The sequence below is a fragment of the Notamacropus eugenii genome, chromosome 5 (genome assembly GCF_028372415.1).
Source record: "Notamacropus eugenii isolate mMacEug1 chromosome 5, mMacEug1.pri_v2, whole genome shotgun sequence".
Classification (NCBI taxonomy): domain Eukaryota; kingdom Metazoa; phylum Chordata; class Mammalia; order Diprotodontia; family Macropodidae; genus Notamacropus; species Notamacropus eugenii.
The window spans coordinates 447405296-447423938 of record NC_092876.1 but is presented as its reverse complement, the minus strand read 5'-3'; positions in this window follow the sequence as shown (position 1 = coordinate 447423938).

Sequence of the window (18643 nt, the reverse complement as noted above, 5' to 3'; positions counted from 1 at the left end):
CTTGCCAGGTTTTTCTGAAACCATCCTAGTCATCATTTTTTATTTATTTTTGTCTTTTTTTTTTAATTTCTCCAACTACATATATAAACAATTATTAACATTTTAAAAAATTGAGTTACAAAGTTTCCCTTTCCCTTCCTCTCTTACTTTTCCCCCTTGAGATGGTAAGCAATTTGATATAGGTTGCACATGTTCAATCATGCAAAACATATTTCCATATTAGTCATGTTGTGGGGAAAAAAGCAAAGACACCACCCTCAATGAAAAAAAGAAAGCGAATAATTATATGTTTCAATCTACATTCAGATTCCTTCAGTTCTTTCTCTGGAGATGTGTAACATTTTTCACCACATAGCATGGAAATGTTTTGGATCTCTGTATTGCTGAGAATAGCAAAGTCGTTCACAGTTAATCACTGTACAATTTTGTTATTACTGAACAATTGATCTCATTTCACACACCAGCAAGGTTATGCTTATAATTCTGCAAGCTAGGCTTCAGCAAAATGTGAAGCAGGAACTACCAGCAGTGGAGGCTGATTTTCAAAGAGGAAGAGGAATTAGAAGCCAAATTGCCAACATTTGCTGACTTATTGAGAAAGCAATGGAGTGTGAAAAAAATAAAACCTACTTCCATCTCATTTACTTCACTGAAGTTTTGACTTTGTGGGTCAAAACAAAATGTGGCAAGTCCTCAAAGAAATGAGAGTTCCAGATTATTTTACGTGTCTGCTAAGGAACCTGTATGAGCATCATGGAGCAACTGTTAAAACCCAACATGGGATAATTGGTTGGTTTAAGATTTGGAAATGAGTAGGACAAGGCTGCATATTTTCACTTTATTGACTTAATCTACATACAGAATACATCATACAAAATGACACATTGAATGAATCAAAAAATTGAACTAAGAGAAACATCAGCAATCCCAGATATGCAGATTACACTACTCTGAGGGCAAAAAGTGAAGAAGAAATAAAAAGTCTCCTGACAAGGGTGAAAGAGAAGAGTGTAAAAGTTGGCTTGAAACAACATTAAAAAACTGTAGATCATGGCAGCTGTTCCCCTCATATCCTGGAAGATCAAGGGAAAAGAAGTGAAAGCAAGGTCAGATTTTATCTTCTTGTTTTCAAAGACCATGCAGACCATGAAATTAAATGACACTTGCTCCTTGGGAGGAAAACCATGGCAAATCTGGATAGCATACTAAAAAGCAGAGATATCACCTTGCTAATGAATATCCATATAGTAAATCTATGATTTGTTATTTTTTTATTGATATAGTTAATTATGCTTTCAGTTTTCTAAATATTGAACCGGCTGTACATTACAAGTATAAATCCCACCTGATCATAGCATATGATCTTTGTCATTTTTTGCTTCAATTTCCATATTAGTATTTTATTTAAAATGTTTTTATCTGTATTAATTAGGGAAATTGGTGTTTAGTTTTCTTTCACTGTTTTGCTCTTCCAGGTTTGGGTATGAGCCACATTTGTTTTATAAAAGGAATTTGTTAGGACTCATTTTTTGCCTATTTTTTGGAATTTTTATGTAGCATTGGAATTAATTGTTCTTTAAATGTTTAGTAGAATTCACTTGTGAATACATCTGGTCATGATTACTTTTTAGTGATCTTACTTATAGTTTGTCCAATATTCTTAAAAGAGGATTATTTAAGTAATTCTATTTCCTTTTCTATTAATCTGGAAAATTTATGTTTTTGTAAATATTTATCTATTTCATTTAGAATGTTAGATATATTGGCATGAAATTTGGTGAAATAGTTCCAAATAATTGCTTTAATTTCATCTTCATTGTTGCAAATTCACTTTTGTGTTTTTTGTTTTTGATACTGATAATTTTATTTTTTCTTTTTAAAAATTACATTAACCAATGGTTTAACTTTTTTATTTTTTCATAAAATCAATTTCTAGCATATTGATTAGTTCAATGGTTTTCTTACTCTCTCTTTTGATTTTCATGATTTTCAAATTGGTATGCAATTGGAGATTATAAATTTGTCCTTTTCTAGTTTTTTTTTTTTTTACTTTCATGTCCAGTTCTGCTCAATCTCTATTTTATTAATGCAAGGAGTTAGAGATAAAAAGTTTCCCCTAAGAAGTACTTTGGCTGTACCCCAAAAGTTTTGCTATGCTGTCCCATTCATGCCATTTTCTTTAAAGAAATTATTTATTTTTTCTATGATTTGTTCTTTGACCTGCTCATTCTTTAGGATTAGATTATTTAGCTTCTAATAAATTTTTAATCTGTGTTTTCACAGCTCTTTATTGAATGTAATTTTTATAGCATTATGGTTTGAAAAAAATGGATTTAAAATTTCTGCTTTTCTGCATTTGACTGTAAAGTTTTTATGCCCTAATACATGGTCAATTTTTGTGAGAGTGCCATGGACAGCTGAGGAAATAGCTTGCTCCTTTCTATTCCCATTGAGTTTTCTCTTACCTGACCTTTCTATAATTCTATTTATCTCTCTAACTTCTTTCTTCTTTATTTTATGTTAAATTTTCTAGTTCTTAGAGGGGAAAGTTGAGGTCCCCCAGGAGTATTGTTGTAATATTTATTTTCTCCTGTAACTAATGTAATTTTGCCTTTAACAATTTGGAGTCTATGCTATTTGGTGCTTATATGTTTAGTTTTGCTATTACTTCTTTGTCTATGGTACCTTTTAACAAAATACAGTTCTCCTTATCTCTTTTAATTAGAATTATTTTTGCTTTTGCATTATCTGAGATCATGACTGCTACTCCTGCTTATTTTAACCTCAGATAATGCATAATAGATTCTGTTTTGACCTTTTGTTTTTACTGTGTGTGTGTGTGTGTGTGTGTGTGTGTGCTTTAAGTATGTTTCTTATAAACAATGTATTGTTTTATCCTTGTTTTAAATCCATTCTACAATTGACTTTTGACTTTATGGGTGAGATCATGTCATGCACTTTCATAATTATGATTAGCGTACTTAACTCTGTTTTGTTCTCTCTCTCTCTCTCTCTCTCTCTTTCTTTCTCTTTCTTTCTTTCTTGCTGTTTATTGCTGTCATATGTGTGTGTGTATGTGTTGCTACTACTACTGCTGCTGTTTTATGACCTAATTCTGGAGTCTGTAAGTTTTCAGTGTTTCTAGAGTGGCATTAAGGATTTGTGGGTTCACTGCTCTCCTGGCATGTGCTCTGGTCTTTACCTAGGAAGAGATATTTTTCCTCTGCAGCTACAACTACTGGAACTCCTCTATAAATTTGCTTTTTTCTAGTTTTTTTGGAACTATGGAATTGTGACTGGGTCACCTTCTCTCTCAGAGCAGTTCACACAAGTGTTTCTTTCTGCCTTGGAACTGAGACAAACGCTCCTACGGCCTTATGACCAACCACTAGCCCTCTTTTGTACGTTGGAACTGTGACCAAAGCCCCTGCTCCTCTAAGTGCACAAAGGCTGCCACTTTTATTGGCCCTGGGAATGTGACTTGGACCCTGACTCCCCTGCAGCTGTTTCTCTTTATCCTTGAACCTGGAATTGCTTCTGGGAAATGCAACAGGATTCTGAATCTAGCACCTGCAAAGGGTCCCCTGTAATCTCTTTTCAACCATTTGTCAGACCCCCTTTCTGTCTGTGTGCTGAGTTGTTGAAACTGCTGCTGCTGCTTCTGCTGCATTCACCTACAAGGTTTGAGCTGGACCTATCACCACCCAGTGGGACAAATCTTTCCCGCTAAGCTCCTATGTTGTCTTGGGCTGGGAAATTGTTTCACCCTGACATTTTGTTGCTTCTGCTACTGCAGAATTAGATTTCAGATGTTATTTCAAAGTTGTTTGAAGGGGAATTGAAATTTGACAGACTTATATTTGGTATAATTTTTGTATATCAATTTAAAGGGAAATTTTAAAAATTTATTTTCTTAGTGGATATATATATATATATATATATATATATATATATATATATATATATATATATATATATATATATATATATATATATATATATATATATATATATATATATACACACACAAACATATGGTGGGGGTTTAATTTCTATTATGTTTCCTGTTCAATCTGAAAATAGTTTATTTTAATCTAGCTAAGGGGATATGATAAAAAGTGACTATGTATTCTATGCAAGTCATGGGCATTTTTACTTGCCCCATAGGAGAAAGAGTACATGGTCATGTGGTGTGTAATTTCAAGGATATAGGAGCTTCAGATCACCCTGACTAATCACAGGAATTAGAGTTGGGAAGACCTTAAACATTTTCCTTATACAGAACAGACCCAAGCTCAGAGATTAACCATTGTTAGCATCATCCCTCTTGTGGTGTTTGTCCTTTGTTCTCGAAGAGGACATGACATCATGATGATGACATGACTTGCAGTTGACTTTGAGTGAGGGATGGCTGTGCAAGGTCACCAACCTCACCTTCTTCTCCTGAGCCACCTGAGTTCAGGGGCCAGTTATTCGTCAAGATGACTGGAGATGATTCAGGATACAATGTGAGACCCTGACCATTGTAGGCTAAGGTCTTCCCTATTCTCACTTTGAATGAGATACACCCATTCAATGAATAGGCTTCTTTAAGTAGTTACTCAAGGGAATAGCCCCTTTAATAAAAAAAATAAAATAAAATAAACTTGGAGGGGAAAGCTCTCAGGGTTCCTGGACAAAAGAGAAACAGTTACTATTTAGTATTTAAACTCATCCTGCTTAACCTAACCTTGGATAGTCAAACACTTCCTAACTCCCTCCACCTTCTCTTCCCTCTGATTAGACAATAGAAAACCAAATTCCTCCACTTTTCTTTATGAAAAAAAAATGCAGGACTCTGGACTTCCCACTTTCCCTCTATACCTGTGCTTAGCTTGAACTCCATGAAACAAAATGCTCCCATCTGGTAGCCTTGTTGTCAGCCTCCCATTCCCCATCCCTTTCTTGCTTCCTTATGTTTGTTTCCTTCCTTCACTACTCTTAAGATCCTTGAGGGAAGTGATTACCTTTTCCTTATTTGTAGAGCCAGCACTTAGCACTATGCCTGGCAAGTAGGAGACATTTAATAAATGTTCGTTGAGTTAAATTATTGATATAGGTTTTTGAGCATTTTCTATGTGAAGGTCACTGTACAAGGTCTGATGTCTACAATCCTTTTAACAGGGTAAAAACATTCCATTCCACAATTTGAGATAAGGTTTAAAGTGAAAATAACTCTGGATTTGCCTGTGGCAATTTTCATGGAATTGAATTCACAGGAAGGTCTAAATGATTGCTGTCCTCCTAAAAGTAAATTTTGATTGGCAGGTATGGAGGATAGAAGATGACCCTCCATCTTGGGACACCTGAAGTCTACCTGGAGTTGGAGAGAAACAAAAGGAAAAAAAAAAGAAAGCACTACAGATGAAACAAATGTACACTAGAAAGTGACAATGGGTTTCCTAAAACAAACTTTGACTACTTCATTAATGTACCTAGGACAAACCCTGCAAGAAGAGTGTCCTGCTGTATTATCAGCGAGGAATGACAACTTTGCCAACGCATTTTTCTCTTTGAGGACTAAAGGTTACACCTTTCTTTGATATTCTGTCCATAACCTCTGACTATAACTGACTTTACTCATAACGGAGGACATCAACTATTCTTTGCTTTGGTTTGTATATACAATAACATACTCTCACAACTTCCTCCTAGGAGAATGTCCCAGAGGGCAGGGACTTGGGTTATTTTTTCTATTCTGTATAAGGAGAGACTTAACTGCACTATACTGACAGAGGTGGAGGGAATAGTTAGCAAGGACAACAGTCTTTCAACTTGCTGAAGTTAGCACTGCCTTTTCCACTTAGAGAAGAGTAGAGGAGCACAGTAGGAGGAGGGTAAAACAATTGCCTTATCAAATATCACTAGGAACTTTTATAGTTAGAAAAACGAGAATTGTAAGAATAGTTATCCCAATCATGGGATTAAAATTATATTGTAAAGAAAAGATGAGGAGGAGTCAAGATGGTGGAGTAGAAAGATACACATATGCTAGCTCTGAACCCACAGCCCATAAATTACCTGTAAAGAAGAACTCCCAACAAATTCTGGAGCAGCAGAAGCCACAGAACAATGGAACAGAGGACATTTCTGTTCCAGAGAGCCCTGAAAAAACAACTCAAAAAGTCCGTAGGGCCCCGGACCTGCAGCAGAGCCCAGCCCTACCTTGGCCTCATAGCACCAAGGGGAGCAGATCCAAGCAGGCTTCAGGGACAGAATCTCCAGCGGCCACACAGGTCCGTCCACCTACAAGAGCCAAACGTCAATGAGAGAGTCTTTTTGACTTGCCGAGAGGGGAGTGGGGTGTCCCCATAACTCAGGCCCCCTCGAGAGGCAGCAGTGGAGGGAGGCAGCAGCAGATAGGGGCTCCCAAAGCAGGCAGGAGCTGGGATCCATTATTGAAGGCCTCCACATAAACCCCCTGAGGAAGCTGAGCCCCTTGAGGTGGCCCTGCCCCCACCTGAGCACCTAAACTTAATCTCATACTAAATGGCAGCCCTGCCCCTCCAAAGCCCTAAGGCTGGGAAGCAGCATTTGAATCTCAGACCCCAAGTGCTAGCTGGGCAGATTTGGAGGCAAGATGGGTGCGGAAAGGAAACTCAGAAGTCAAGTTACTGGCTGGGAAAATGCCCAGAAAAGGGGAAAAAATTAAGACCATAGAAGGTTACTTTCTTGGTGAACAGATCCTCCCATCCTTTTTGATGAGGAAGAACAATGCTTACCATCAGGGAAAGACATAAACGTCAAGGCTTCCATATCCCAAGAATCCAAAATAAATATTCAATGGTTTCAGGCCATGGAAGAGCTCAAAAAGGATTTTGAAAATCAAATTAGAGAGGTGGAGGAAAAACTGGGAAGAGAAATGAGAGAGATGCAAGAAAAGCATAAAAAGCAGGTCAACACCCTGCTAAAGGAGACTCCCCAAAAAATGCTGAAGAAAATAACACCTTGAAAAATAGGCTAACTCAATTGGCAAAAGAGGTTCAAAAAGCCAATGAGGAGAAGAATGCTTTAAAAAGCAGAATTAGCCAAATGGAAAAGGAGATTCAAAAGCTCACTGAAGAAAATAGTTCTTTCAAAATTAGAATGGAGCAGATGGAGGCTAATGATTTTATGAGAAACCCAGAAATCACAAAACAAAACCAAAAGAATGAAAAAAGTGGAAGATAATGTGAAATATCTCATTGGAAAAACAACTGACCTGGAAAATAGATCCAGGAGAGACAATTTATAAATTATGGGCCTACCTGAAAGCCATGATCAAAAAAAGAGCCTAGACATCATCTTTCATGAAATTATCAAGGAAAACTGCCCTGATATTCCAGAACTAGAGGACAAAATAAGTATTCAAGGACTCCACAGATCACCGCCTGAAAGAGATTCAAAAAGAGAAACTCCTAGGAACATTGTGGCCAAATTCCAGAGTTCCCTGGTCAAGGAGAAAACATTGCAAGCAGCTAGAAAGAAACAATTCAAGTATTGTGGAAATACAATCAGGATAACACAAGATCTAGCAGCTTCTACATTAAGGGATCAAAGGGCATGGAATATGATATTCCAGAAGTCAAAGGAACTAGGACTAAAACCAAGAATCCCCTACCCAGCAAAACTGAGTATAATACTTCAGGGGAAAAGATGGACTTTCAATGAAATAGAGGACTTTCAAGCATTCTTGATGGAAAGACCAGAGCTGAAAAGAAAATTTGACTTTTAGACACAAGAAGGAAGAGAAGCATGAAAAGGTAAACAGCAAAGAGAAGTCATAGGGGACTTACTAAAGTTGAAATATTTACATTCCTACATGGGAAGACAATATTTGTAACTCTTGAAACTTTTCAGTATCTGGGTAGTGGGTAGGATTTCACACACACACACACACACACACACACACACACACACACATGCACGCACGCGCATGCACACACACACAGAGACAGCACAGAATGAATTGAATAGGATGGGATCATATCTTAAAAAATGAAATGAGAGAGAAATATATTGGGAGGAGAAAGGGAGAAATGGAATGGGGAAAATTATCTCTCATAAAAGAGGCAAGCAAAAGACTTTTTAGTGGAGGGAAAAAGAGGGGAGGTAAGAGAAAAATATGAAGCTTACTCATCACATTCGACTAAAGGAAGGAATAAAATGCACGCTCATTTTGGTATGAAAACCTATCTTACAATACAGGAAAGTGGGGGAGAAGGGGATAAGCAGGGTGGGGAGGATGATGGAAGGAAGGGCAATGGGAGGAGGGAGCAATTAGAAGTCAACACTCTTGGGGAGAGACAGCATCAAAAGAGAGAATAGAAGCAATGGGGGGGGCAGGATAGGATGGAGGGAAATATAGTTAGTCTTACACAACACGACTATTATGGAAGTCATTTGCAAAACTACACAGATATGGCCTATATTGAATTGCTTGCCTTCCCAAGGGGAATGGGTGGGGAGGCAGGGGTGAAGAGAAGTTGGATCTCAAAATTTTAGGAACAACTGTAGAATACTGTTCTTGCTACTAGGAAATAAGAAATACAGGTAATGGAGTATAGAAAGTGATCTGGCCCTACAGGACAAAAGAAAAGATGGGGACAAGGGAAAGGAGGGATGATAGAAGAGAGGGCAGATTTGTAATAGGGGCAATTAGAATGCTTGGCATTTTGGGTTGGGGGGAGGGGACAAATGGGGAGAAAATTTTTAACCCAAAATTTTGTGAAAATGAATGTTAAAAGTTAAATAAATGAATTTGAAAAAAAAAGAAAAGATGATAAATGAACTGTGAGACTTAAGGGAGATCATTATAGATAAGACAGTTAACAGAATAAAAATCACCAAGATCTAAGAAGTTTCTAAGGGAGTCAGCCATTTCAAACCTTGGAACCTTCTCATGAATCCTCCTTTAGAGTAAAAACTTCTTGAAGGGGGCGGAGCCAAGATGGCGTAGTAGAAAGACGCACATACACATAGCTCCGAACCCACAACCCATAGAACAACTAAAAAGAAGTAACTCATGGCGAATTCTGCACCCAGAGGCCACAGAACATTGGAGCGAGGGAGATTTCTGTTCCGGAGAGACCTGCAAACCTCTCGTAAAAGGTCCTTCGTGCTGCGGACTGGGCGCCGGGACTGGGAGCTGAGTACAGCCCTGCCGTGGCCGCGGCACCAAGAGGAACAGATCCGAACGGGCTTCAGGGACGGGATCTCCAGCGGCCGCACAAGTACCTCCACCCACAGGTGACGGGGGTCTGTGAGAGAGTCCCTTTGGTGGGTCGAGGGGGGAGTGGGGTGCCCCCATGGCTCGGGCCCCCTCGGGAGACAGAAGCTGAGGGGCAGCGGCAGACCAGGGCTCTCCAAGCAGGCAGGAGCCTGGATCCATTGTTGAAGGTCTGTGCATAAACTCCCTGAGGGAACTGAGCCTGAGAGGCAGCCCTGCCCTCACCTGAGCATCTGAATTTAATCTCACACTGAATAGCAGCCCTGCCCCCGCCCAAAGCCCTGAGGCTGGAAGCAGCATTTGAATCTCAGACCCCAAACACTGGCTGGGAGGATCAGGAGGTGAGGTGGGTGTGAGGAAAATATTCAGAGGTCAAGTCACTGGCTGGGAAAATGCCCAGAAAAGGGAAAAGAAATAAGACTATAGAAGGTTACTTTCTTGGTGAACAGGCATTTCCTCCCCTCCTTTCTGATGAGGAAGAGGAATGCTTACCATCAGGCAAAGACACAGAAATCAAGGCTTCTGTGTCCCAGCCCACTCAATGGGCACAGGCCATGGAAGAGCTCAAAAAGAATTTTGAAAATCAGGTTAGAGAGGTGGAGGAAAAGCTGGGAAGAGAAATGAGAGACATGAAAGAAAAGCATGAAAAGCAGATCAGCTCCCTGCTAAAGGAGACCCAAAAAAATGTTGAAGAAAATAACACCTTGAAAACTAGCCTAACTCAATTGGCAAAAGAGGTTCAAAAAGCCAATGAAGAGAAGAATGCTTTCAAAAGCAGAATTAGCCAAATGGAAAAGGAGATTCAAAAGCTCACTGAAGAAAATAGTTCTTTCAAAATTAGAATGGAACAGATGGAGGCTAATGACTTTATGAGAAACCAAGAAATCACAAAACAAAACCAAAAGAATGAAAAAATGGAAGATAATGTGAAATATCTCATTGGAAAAACAACTGACCTGGAAAATAGAGCCAGGAGAGACAATTTAAAAATTGTGGGCCTACCTGAAAGCCATGATCAAAAAAAGAGCCTAGACATCATCTTTCATGAAATTATCAATGAAAACTGCCCTGAGATTCTAGAACCAGAGGGCAAAATAAATATTCAAGGAATCCACAGAACACCGCCTGAAAGAGATCCAAAAAGAGAAACTCCTAGGAACATTGTGGCCAAATTCCAGAACTCCCAGGTGAAAGAGAAAATATTGCAAGCAGCTAGAAAGAAACAATTCAAGTATTGTGGAAATACAATCAGGATAACACAAGATCTAGCACCCTCTACATTAAGGGATCGAAGGGAATGGAATAGGATATTCCAGAAGTCAAAGGAACTAGGACTAAAACCAAGAATCACCTACCCAGCAAAACTGAGTATAATACTTCAGGAGAAAAAATGGTCTTTCAATGAAATAGAGGATTTTCAAATTTTCTTGATGAAAAGACCAGAGCTGAAAAGAAAATTTGACTTTCAAACACAAGAATGAAGAGAACCATGAAAAGATGAACAGCAAAGAGAAGTCATAAGGGACTTACTAAAGTTGAACTGTTTACATTCCTACATGGAAAGACAATATTTGTAACTCTTGAAACAGTTCAGTATCTGGGTACTGGGTGGGATTACACACACACACATGCACACACGCACACACACATAGAGACAGAGTGCACAGAGTGAATTGAAGAGGATGGGATCATATCTTAAAAAAAAAATGAAATCAAGCAGTGAGAGAGAAAGATATTGGGAGGAGAAAGGGAGAATTGAATGGGGCAAATTATCTCTCATAAAAGAGGCAAGCAAAAGACTCATTAGTGGAGGGATAAAGAGGGGAGGTGAGAGAAAAACATGAAGTCTACTCTCATCACATTCCACTAAAGGAAAGAATAAAATGCCTACTCATTTTGGTATGAAAACCTATCTTACAATACAGGAAAGTGGAGGATAAGGGGATAAGCAGAGTGGGGGGGGGGGATGATAGAAGGGAGGGCATGGGGAGGAGAGTGCAATTTGAGGTCAACACTCATGGGGAGGGATAGGATCAAAAGAGAATAGAAGTAATGGGGGACAGGATAGGATGGAGGGAAATATAGTTAGTCCTATACAACACAACTATTATGGAAGTCATTTGCAAAACTACACAGATTTGGCCTATATTGAATTGCTTGCCTTCCAAAGGGAAGGGGTGGAGAGGGAGGGAGCTAAAGAAGTTGGAACTCAAAGTGTTAGGATCAGCTGTAAGGTTCTTACCACTAGGAAATAAGAAATACAGGTAAAGGGGTATAGAAAGCTATCTGGCCCTACAGGACAAAAGAGAAGACAGAGACAAGGGCAGAGAGGGATGATAGAAGAGAGAGCAGATTGGTCATAGGGGCAATTAGAATGCTTGGCGTTTGGGGGGGAGGGGAGAAAAGGGGAAAAATTTGAAACCCAAAATTTTGTGAAAATGAATGTTAAAAGCTAAATAAAAAAAAAAATAAAAAATAAAAAATAAAAAAAATAAAAAAAAAAAAAACTTCTTAAACCCACATGGTTAGCTTCTTAGCATTCAATAAATGCCTGTTGAATTGAGCTGAATTGAATTTAATTGGCTGAAAGCTGACTGACTGATTCAATGAGTGAAAAACATTCTTTACTTATTTATTATGTGCCAAACATTGTACTATATACTGTGTATACAAAAAGAAAAATTGAAATAGTCCTTGCTCTTAAAGAACTCAGATCCCGATTGTCAGAAAAATATATATAAAATAAATTTCAGCTGTAGGGTAGATGGAAAAGCCCAGGTTGCATCAGTAAGTAAGATGACAGTGCTAAAATTCTCTGGGGTATAAAAACAGGGCACACTGTAAGACCTAGGTGTCCTTTTCAGAAGGAGTAGATGACTCCTATCTCATTCAAATCTTGTGAGCATTCAAGAAATCCAAGTGAGTTAGCACTGAGAGAAGGAGAAGGTGTAAGAAAGGAAGCCATGTCCAGGTATAAGTAGATCTCCTTGTGTGACCATTTCAGTAGGATCTGTAACTGGGAAAACTAAAAAGAACTTACATCCTTTATCTAAGATGGCTGTCATACAAAGGTTATGAAGAATTTCATAACCCTTGGTTGAGAATAACGGATGACGATATCTGTAGTCTTTCCATGCAGACTTAACAAGCACAGCACCTTGTTGAAGAAACAAATGTGAATATGAAACTGTATTTTAAGTACAAGTCCTCAAGAAACATTTTTCATTATTAATTTAACATTATTTGAAATCTTAGAATTCCTAACTTGCAGAGAAATGTCCAAATTAACATAGTACTTCCCACACCCTAAGGAATTTCTTTAACAAAAGACAGTATGAAATAACGCATAAGAATCTAGAATAAGGAAAAGGTCACAATATGATAAAATAATGTTTTAATTTAACATTCTTCTTCATGTAACAAAACAATAGTCACCTAATCTCCTAAAAATACTAAACTTCTCTTTTGATTGTTACATGAAAGCATTCTCCTAGAGAAAAAGGGACCATCTTCCCAGTGGTAAGTACCCTAATCACTTCTCAATGGGAAAGATGTTACTGCCCCTGCATAGGTGTTCACTCATCCCTTCAGGGAATGGGGATACTTCTTTTTTCTAAGTTTACTTTCTAATCTTAATCCATTTTTCATTTTCTTATCTTTTATTCTTGACATTTTACACTTTTCTGAAGGAAAAACTAAAAAGGTCTTTAGACTACAGATATATTTATTTCTTAATATTTTTGGTTAAAGTAGAAAAATTTTAATATGTGTCCATGACCTCTAATTGATAGAGAACTGAATAAGAGTTGGCTCTGAAGAGCGCACTTCCTCTGAGAATTATAACTAAGGCATGGTGGAAAACTAGAAAAAGCAGATTTACAAAGCAATCTAAAAGAATTATAGTCCTCCTTTTAGCAGGATGAAAGAGTTTGAGCCCTCTCTGCAGGAGAGAGGCTTCCTAACCATGGCATTAGTGCCTAAATAGATGGTGGAGGTGGTTGAAAGAGTTATATAATAGAGGAACTAGAACATGAATTCAGAGTAGGGGACGTGCCAAGAGAGAAGAAGTTGAAACAGAATTTGTTGCAGGGAACAGAAGCGAGTGACAGATATAATAGAAAGCAGTATAATAAATTTATTTGGTGAGATAGGCACCTTTATAGTGTTACGGGAATAAGCTACTTTTCCATATGTGGGCCCTGGTTATCCATGTTACCCAAATGTGATTGTCTAATGTCTGGTGGCTGTACATCTACTGTACAGTAAATATCTGTATAGTACAGAACATGTCTATGACTAAAGGAAAGTTAGCTTAATATGTATGAGGATAATATTTTTCTATTATTGCTATCATATTCCTATCTAATTAAAATCTGCTTTTTGGAGAGACAACATGTTTTAATGAATAGAGAGTAAATTTTTGAATCATAAATACCTATATCCAGGTTCAACGTTGACATGTATTGGCTATATGACTCTGGGGAAGATCATTTAGCCTCGCAAGGGTGTTGTAAGGCTCCAAATGGATAGAAAGCACTTTGGAAGCTTCAAAGAGCTATGTAAATGCCTGCTGTTCTTGGTACTAAGACACTCTCAGTTGGCCTCTAGTTTGTGGATGACTTCATTTCCTAAACGTTCTACCCTATTCTTTCTTATGTCAAGAAATGTTTATAGAGGAATACAGGGGGTGTGATAAAACAATACATTGAATCTTGATTTATATGAATTGGATTTTGAATATGTAAATAAATGGTCACATTGAAAATTCAACAATGGGCTCTCACAAGTCAGTTGGTAGCACATGCCTGCCCTGAGTGCTTTAGGCAATGCTTTAAGACTATAAGCTACAGAGAAGATGCTAATCTGTATTTGTAGAGGGTAATCCCCCTTTCCAGAGATACTTATTATCAGTGAAATTCCAGTCTTAGTTCAATCTCTAACCCTTGTTATTTTTGAAACATATCATCTGTCTGACTGGAACAGTGACTGGTCATAAGCAATAACTTCGAAAAGATTCTGACAAAGTGCCCATGGGTAGGGAACCTGTGGCCTCAGGGCCACATGTGGCACTCTAGGTCCTGAAGTGTGGTCCTTTGAATCCAAACATCACTGAACCAATCCCCTTAATAAAAGGATTTGTCTTGTAAAACTTGAACTCAATCAAAGGCTGCACCCAAGAATCTAGAAGGCCACATGTGGCCTTGAGGACACAAGTTCCCCACCCTTGCTCTAACCCTACAAAATAACTAATTAGGAGCTTATAAATGAGCATGGCCCCAGGGAAAACATCTTTATCCCCAATATGTAACTCAGTACCTTAAACAGAATACCCACTTGTAGCAGCAAGCACCCTGATATACACAGAAGGGCCTCATGGACAGGTTCTTAGATCTGCTTTTCTAAAAGGAAAGCAACTTTTGAGGGGTCAATAATCTTCTTTAATTACATTCACAACAGAAAAAATACAAGCAGAAAAATTAAGACCAACAGGGCTTCTGGCTGACCATAACCAATACATACATCACAAATCAATAGACAGACCCAACTGTGTGACCATTACATACATACATAGTTACCAGAGAGAGAAGCACCAGCATCTGGGTTTACAATGTGAGGGGGTGGGGGGGGGGATAGGGATGGCAGGGTGGTGGCATAGCTACCCAGAGTCTCATATGGCACATGAACCTTCTTCTAAGACCCTAAAGCAAAACTTCACCTCAAAGTTATATACACTTTTCAGAGCCACAGGTCACAACCCTCCTGACCCAATGCCTCATTAACAATTAATAAAAGGTATGAGCCTTCCTTCAAAACAAACCTACCTCAGTCTGAGACCCATTAATGGGCATGGGAGATCTTTCATTAACACAAATCTCATTAACTTTACACCACTTAATATTTATTGAAGTCTATAATCTTCTACCATATTTTTAATGATTAAAATGTATGTATGTATATACATTCCATCACTTTCCAATCTCCTTAGCTGGACTCTTATAGACTGCCGGTGGATAAGAGAGGTGCCATTTCATCTCCATCATGTACCAGTCTCATCATCTGGCTTATTCCTGACTAAAGGAGATGGAGAGACACCCAATTCTATCAACTACTCCAATTTTTCCCCTCACCTAAGACTCCTAATGTTCTTAGAGGGCCCCACAAACTACTAGGAATGCTGATAAAATGTAGGTACTTACTCCTCAAAGATTAGTAAACTTCCACCTGGTCAAACCTTCCCTCTCCCAGTGATTTTGAAACCCAGACTCATCGTTCAAACTCCATTCTCCATCTGCCACTGCCCCTTGTTCCTATCTCTCCCTTATTCTTATTCCTATCAATCTCCCCCTCCTCACTCACAACCCCAGCAATGTCTCATGCGAGAACAACCCGCCCTTCCCACTGTGCTCTGTGGAATGCCTCATCTATAGGTATCAAAATTATTTTCATCTTAATTTTTTTTTCTGTCCCACTCTTTCTGTCTTTTGGTTCCAATTGAGACTCAGATCCCTCCTAACGTTATAACCTCCTTGGTCACCATGTCCAGCACTGATTACACTTTTATTTGTTTCTTTCAGATTTACTGGTCAATATGAGAAAATTGTAACACTCTTGCCATTTCTGGACTGCCTCTCCTATAAACACTCAGTAATTTCTACTCTTTTGAGTTTCATTCCTTCCACAGCTTCCAGCCAATTAAAATTCTAGTCATTGCTATCTACCAACCTCCAAGATATTCAACTTCTCTCCTTAATGAGTTACATGACTGGTTCACAGTCTTTCCTCCACAACTTCTTCCTTCCTACAAGGAGACTTCAACATACATTTTTATGCTTCCTCAAGCACCCTGACCTCTCAGTTCTTCCACTTCCTTATTTCACCTTTGATCTTGTCATCACCCGCAAAAGTCCCACCTTCATGTTCATGAATTCTGAAATTCTCTTATCTGATCACAATCTATTTTCCTTCTGCCATTTCCTCTGCCTTGAAAATTCTAGCCCTGCTCTTTATCACCATGACCATCAATACCTCAATCCCTGAGGCCATCATCCCTGTACTGACTACACCAACTTCTCTTCCCATATTAACTCTTTGGTGAACAAGTTCAGCTCTATGCTGTCCTCGGAAGTTCCTTATCCTCTTATTTCACTGATAATCTTTCAGCCTGAGATTGTTCCTAAAAATGCTATATTCACTCCTACTCACATACTGCTGAATGAAACTGGAGAAAATCATGAAGTAATACTGACTGGATTCACTACAAATTTATGCTACATGATCTCAACTGGGCTCTCCTTATGGCAAGACTTTACATTTTATACCACAATGATTAGCTCACTATACCACTTACCACAATGATTTGTCCAATCTTTTTCATCTCACCTCAAAATTCCCCAAACTCTTCCTTCACTTAACCTCTCATCTGAGAAACTTATCTCATCTTTACTGGAAATTCAAGTTCATTCACTGAAAGAACTCTCTTATCCCTATCATGCAAATAACTTCTCCTGTGACTTCCTTCGCTCCTGTCTTACATGATAAAATGGCCTTTCTTACTAAGACAAATCCCTCTGCATACATAAGTGATCCCATTTCATTTTATTCTCCAGTAGTTTGTTTCATCAGTCAGCCCCACTCTCTCACTTATTTTCAATCTCCCACTTTCTCCTGCCTGCTTCTCTGCTGCCCACAAACATGTTCATGTCTCTCCATTTTCCAAAAAACCTCCTTGACATGTAACTATCCAACTATTATAATTCCAGGTCTCTCTTCCCCTCTGTCAGTAATCCAGTCAATAAGTATTTATTAAGATCTTACTAAGTGCTGGACATACTACTAAAACTTGAGGAAACAAAGAAAGGAAAAAGACAGTCCTGGTTTTAGAGGAGAACTTTCCTTTCCTTTCCTTTCCTTTCCTTTCCTTTCCTTTCCTTTCCTTTCCTTTCCTTTCCTTTCCTTTCCTTTCCTTTCCTTTCCTTCCCTTCCCTTCCCTTCCCTTCCCTTCCCTTCCCTTCCCTTCCCTTCCCTTCCCTTCCCTTCCCTTTCCTTTCCTTTCCTTTCCTTTCCTTTCCTTTCCTTTCCTTTCCTTTCCTTTCCTTTCCTTTCCTTTCCTTTCCTTTCCCCTCCTTTCCCCTCCTTTCCCCTCCTTTCCTTTCCCCTTTCCTTTCCTTTCCCCTTTCCTTTTCCCTTTCCTTTCCTTTCCCCTTTCCTTTTCCCTTTCCTTTCCTTTCCTTTCCCCTTTTCTTTCCCCTTCCCTTCTCTTCCCTTTCTTTTCCTTTCCTTTTTCCTTTACTTTCCTTTCCTCTGTCCTGTTCTGTCCTCTCCCCAAACCTTAAACCTACTGCACCCTGAAACTGGGACTCAAATGGCCCCTGACTAAGTCCTCCTCTGGACCCTCCTAGCTTTAGAGTGATTATCAATACTAACTGTTGCTGTTTCCCACCCAGCCTCATGTCTTTCTTTTCCTGACCTCATTAAAGAAGCCATGCCCTGGCTACTTCTTAAATAGGCCTATTCAACGAATGGGCATTGCCTCACCCTAAGTGAGTGGCTACCTGTAAAGATATTGGCCTAAAGGGCCCAAGGTTTCCCAGTGCATACTGGGTCATCTCCAGTCATCCTGATGAATATCTGGTCACTGAATTCAGATAGCTCAGGAGAAGAAGTGAGGCTGGTGACCTGCACAACACTCCCTCCATCGTAACAAAGTCAAGGGCAAGTCATGTCCTCATTTCTCTGATGGCATGGTCTTCTTCAGCAATGAAGGATGAACACAAACTCAGCCACAAAATTGATTTTTCTAAAAAGAAAAAAAAGGTCTGATCATGTCACCCCACTATTCAATGACCTACAGAATCAAACATAAAAATCTTTTGTTTCATATTCAATGTCCTTCATAATCTGTCCCCATCTTCAGTATCCAGTATTCTTATACACACGTTCCCATGTAATCTGTGATTCAGTGACACTGATCTTTCTGCTCTTTCCAGAACTAGATACTCCATCTTCCACCTGCAAGCATTTTTACCTGCTGTTCCTTATACCTAAAATTTCCTAGGTCATCATCTTTGCATCTTGGATTCCCTGCCTTCTTTAAGTCTTAGGCAAAATCCCTTCTTCTACAAAAATGCTTTTTCCTTCCCTTTGTTATCTCCAGTTTACTCTGTATAGTTATTTTCATGTTGTCTCTCCTGTTGGTCTATGAATTCCTTATAAAAAGAGACTTCCTTTTGATTTTCTTTGTATCTCCAAAGCATAGCACAGAGCCTGGGCACATGATATGCACTTAATAAATGATTGTTCACTGACTGACTTTTCATAACTTTTCTTTCCATTATCTTATCTCTCATTAGTCTTCATAATGCATCTACTGCATCAGAAAGACTGGTGACCTTATTA